The sequence below is a fragment of the Oncorhynchus mykiss genome, chromosome 24 (genome assembly GCF_013265735.2).
Source record: "Oncorhynchus mykiss isolate Arlee chromosome 24, USDA_OmykA_1.1, whole genome shotgun sequence".
Classification (NCBI taxonomy): domain Eukaryota; kingdom Metazoa; phylum Chordata; class Actinopteri; order Salmoniformes; family Salmonidae; genus Oncorhynchus; species Oncorhynchus mykiss.
In genome coordinates, this window is record NC_048588.1 from 37423765 (window position 1) to 37428961 (window position 5197).

The following is a 5197-nucleotide window of genomic DNA, read 5'->3' on the forward strand; positions in this document are numbered from 1 at the left end:
CAACGCAATTGAGTCTGTTTGGCACTAGCTCAAAAACCATTAGCACGAATTTCATTAACAAGGAAGTACGACGTTACAAATCTTTTCCCGAGATGTGAGATAATTAACTTGCTATCTGTAGTATCGTATAGCTTTGGAATCGAGACATTACGTACTTTCGAGGGCACCTTTCTCGACGTATACACTGACTTTGAGAAGCGACTGCATGACGATTAGCTTAACAACTGCGTGACGCAGCATGACAACGTGAACGCGATTGGTCGACAGTCTGCTGGGGGTGGGGCGTTCAATCATTGAATTCCTATCTCCTTTCTATAATATATCTGACAACGGGCACCATGCAATGCACCCTGGACTAAAGAGGCAGACAAATAGGACGTGTTGCTAGACCCTCTGTTAAATTACACATTTCTCCAGGTAGAAATATTGCAAAAACATTTGATCAATGGCTCCTTCGAGAGAAGACATCCTCGAGAGTTATGACATCCGCCAGTATTGAAATCTGACGTGTGTGATAGACGTTTTAACGATCTAGAAGTCGTGCTCCAATTATCTTCCAGTGTAGTGAGAGAGACTTTACCACAGTGCTACGTCATACCGGACGGATCTCTGCCTGTTTGAAAACGCCAATAACTCAGATACACATGAAATGACCCAGGGAATCAATAGAACATCCCTCAGAAAAACAAAAACAATATCGAATTCAAAATGGGTGAACGTTTCCTTTAAAGAATTATCCTTGTTGAGATCGGATATTATGCGCAGCGCAAGACAAGACATAGGACAATGTCTCAAACAATCACATTTCTGAAATCCTTCCGGGATAAATTCCAGCTAAACTTGGAGTTAGGCCTCCCTACTTATAGAAATCTTGCTGCTCATGAAGAGTTACAAAAGTATGGATATAGCTGTACAGTCATGGCCAAAAGTTTTGAGAATGACACAAATATTAATTTTCACAAAGTTTGCTGCTTCAGTGTCTTTAGATATTTTTGTCAGATGTTACTATGGAATACTGAAGTATAATTACAAGCATTTCATAAGTGTCAAAGGCTTTTATTGACAATTACATGAAGTTGATGCAAAGAGTCAATATTTGCAGTGTTGACCCTTCTTTTTCAAGACCTCTGCAATCCGCCCAGGCATGCTGATGGCAGCCCATTCTTGCATAATCAATGCTTGGAGTTTGTCAGAATTTGTTGGTTTTTGTTTGTCCACCCGCCTCTTGAGGATTGACCACAAGTTCTCAATGGGATTAAGGTCTGGGGAGTTTCCTGGCCATGGACCCAAAATATCGATGTTTTGTTCCTTGAGCCACTTAGTTATCACTTTTGCCTTATGGCAAGATGCTCCATCAGGCTGGAAAGGGCATTGTTCATCACCAAGACGGTCCTGGCGCTTGCTGGACTTTCTTGGGCGCCCTGAAGCCTTCTTCACAACAATTGAACTGCTCTCCTTGAAATTCTTGATGATCCGATAAATGGTGGATTTAGGTCCAATCTTACTGGCAGCAATATCCTTGCCTGTGAAGCCCTTTTTGTGCAAAGCAATGATGACGGCACGTGTTTCCTTGCAGGCAACCATGGTTGACAGAGTAAGGACAATGATTCCAAGCACCACCCTCCTTTTGAAGCTTCCAGTCTGTTTTTCGAACTCAATCAGTATGACAGAGTGATCTCCAGCCTTGTCCTCGTCAACACTCACACCTGTGTTAACGGGAGAATCACTGACATGATGTCAGCTGGTCCTTTTGTGGCAGGGCTGAAATGAAGTGGAAATGTTTTTTGGGGAATCAGTTCATTTGCATGGCAAAGGGGGACTTTGCAATTAATTGCAATTCATCTGATCACTCTTCATAACATTCTGAAGTATATGCAAATTGCCATCACACAAACTGAGGCAGCAGACGTTGAAAATTTATATTTGTGTCATTCTCAAAACTTTTGGCCACGACTGTATAAGCCTGAAAGATGTAAGGTCATTTTGTCAAACTTGTGAGGCTCTCGAGTCTAAATGCTTATTAGTTGCTCATTCAACATATTTGCAGCTACCTCACCCAATCCCCTTTTAAAAGTCTCCCATCCTAACCGTTTTTCCATTCCCTGAGACCATCCAGAAATGTTTCCTTGGCTACATATTCCAGATTTTCATAAAACAGCCACACTTGTGGTCCCTCGTTTCTGCATCACCAAATTTTACGCAAGAAAAAAAGAATTAGCTCATTCAGTGCAGTGGAATGAAGAGATGTAGTGCTACCTGAGCATCAATCTGCCACTTCTCACAGAGGTGCTTCTTTAGTAAAGTTAGATCAAAGCTGAATCAATGTCTTGGAAGATCACATAATGATTAATTAGTAGTCTACATAACATCACCAAATATAATAGCATTGTAGATCAAGCTGATCCTAACTGTTATAGGCCAATTTCTATGTTGCCCTGTTTATCAAAAGTATTGGAAAACCTTGTCAATAATCAACTGATTGGTTTTCTTGATGTCTATAGTATTCTCTCTGGTATGCATCTGGTTTCCGCTCAGGTTATGGATGTGCTACTGCAACCTTAAAGGTCCTCAATGATGTCACCATTGCCCTTGATTCTGAGCAATGTTATGCTGCTATTTTTATTGACTTGGCCAAAGGTTTTGATACGGTAGACCATTCCGTTCTATCTTAATAATAACACAAGGCGAGACCCAGGTGCAGACACAGGAGGCAGATGGTTGGAGTCTTACAATGTTAAATAATCCAAAAGGATGTTAAAAAATCAAATAGGCAAGAGAATAGTAGTGGACAGGCAAAAGATCAAAACCAGATCAGAGTCCAGGAGGTACAGAGTGGCAGAAAGGCTCGTGGTCAAGGCAGGCACAATGGTCAGGCAGGGTCAAAACCGGGAGGACTAGAACAAGAAATTAGCAATGGAAGGAGTACGGGAAAAAATGCTGGTTGACTTGGAACATACAAGATGAACTGGCACAGAGAGACAGGAAACACAGGGATAAATACAAAATAAGCGGCACCTGGAGCGGGTGGAGACAATAACGAGGACAGGTGAAACTGATATGGGTGTTTGATTTGATTTGATCAGGGTGTGACAATTATTGTGGGCCGGCTAAGGAGTATTTGTGTCTCTGAGGGGTCTTTGGCCTAGTTTGCTAACTACCTCTCTCAAAGAGTGGAGTGTATAAAGTCAGACTATCTGCTGTCTCAGACACTGCCTGTCACCAAGGGAGTACCCCAAGGCTCGATCCTAGGCCCCACACTCATCTCAATTTACATCAACAACATAGCACAGGCAGTAAATTTATATGCAGATGATAGTCTCCCCGGATTTTGTGTTAAACGCTCTACAACAAAGCTTTCTTAGTGCCCAACAAGCTTTCTCTGCCCTTAACCTTGTTCTGAACACCTCCAAAACGAAGGCCATGTGGTTTGGTAAGAAGAATGCCCCTCACCCCAACGGTGTGATTACTACCTCTGAGGGTTTAGACTTTGAGGTAGTCACCTCATACAAGTACTTGGGAGTATGGCTAGACGGTACACTGTCCTTCTCTCAGCACATATCAAAGCTGCAGGCTTTAAATCTAGACTTGGTTTCCGCTATCATAATCGCTCCTCTTTCACCCCAGGCGGTTAGAACCAAAAATGTCCAATTTGGACTCATCAGACCAAAGGACACATTTCCACCAGTCTAATGTCCATTGCTTGTGTTTCTTGTCCCAAGCAAGTCTCTTCTTCTTATTGGTTTCCTTTAGTAGTGGTTTCTTTGCTGCAATTTGAACATGAAGACCTGATGATTCACGCAGTCTCCTCAGAACAGTGGATGTTGAGATGTGTCTGTTACTTGAACTGTGAGGACAGACACTTGGAGACGAGAAGCAAGTACAGGGAACATTTAATAAACAAGGACATGAAACAGAACCAGGACAGTGTCTGGACAGGGAAAACAAAACGACAATAATGCTGACATGGGGATGAAACAGAACCAGGACCGTGTCTGGACAGGGAAAACAAAACGACAATAATGCTGACATGGGGATGAAACAGAACCAGGACCGTGTCTGGACAGGGAAAACAAAACGACAATAATGCTGACATGGGGATGAAACAGAACCAGGACCGTGTCTGGACAGGGAAAACAAAACAACAATAATGCTGACATGGGGATGAAACAAAGGAACAGGCAGATATAGGGAAGGCAATCAAAACGTGATGGAGTCTAGGTGAATCCAATGAGCGCTGATGCACGTAATGATGGTGACAGGTGTGCGTAATGATGAGCCGCTTGGCGCCCTCGAGCGCCAGAGAGAGGGAGCGGGAGCAGGTGTGACATGAACAACTTATTTGGGCTGCAATTTCTGAGGCTGTTAACTAATGAACTTATCCTCTGCAGCAGAGGCAACTCTGGGTTTTCCTTTCCTGTGGCGGTCTGCATGAGAGCCAGTTTCATCATAGCGCTTGATGGTTTTTGTGGCTGAACTTGAAGAAACTTTCAAAGTTCTTGAACTTTTCCAGATTGACTGACCTTCATGTCTTAAAGTAATGACTGTCGTTTCTCTTTGCTTATTTGAGCTGTTCTTGCCATAATATACCAAAAAGGGCTATCTTCTGTATACCAACCCTACCTTGTCACAACACAACTGATTGGCTCAAATGCATTAAGAAGGAAATCAATTCCAGAAATGAACTTTAACAAGGCACACCTGTTAATTGAAATGCATTCCAGGTGACACCTCATGAAGCTGGTTGAGAGAATGCTAAAAGTGTGAAAAACTGTCATCAAGGCAAAGGCTGGCTACTTTGAAGATCTCAAATATAAAATATATTTTGATTGGTTTAATTGTAGAACTAATTGGTCGTAACTACCTCACAATCAACACAACTCAACTCATTCTAGAACTAATTGGTCGTAACTACCTCACAATCAACACAACTCAACTCATTCTAGAACTAATTGGTCGTAACTACCTCACAACCAACACAACTCAACTCATTCTAGAACTAATTGGTCGTAACTACCTCACAACCAACACAACTCAACTCATTCTAGAACTAATTGGTCGTAACTACCTCACAACCAACACAACTCATTCTAGAACTAATTGGTCGTAACTACCTCACAACCAACACAACTCAACTCATTCTAGAACTAATTGGTCGTAACTACCTCACAATCAACACAACTCAACTCATTCTAGAACT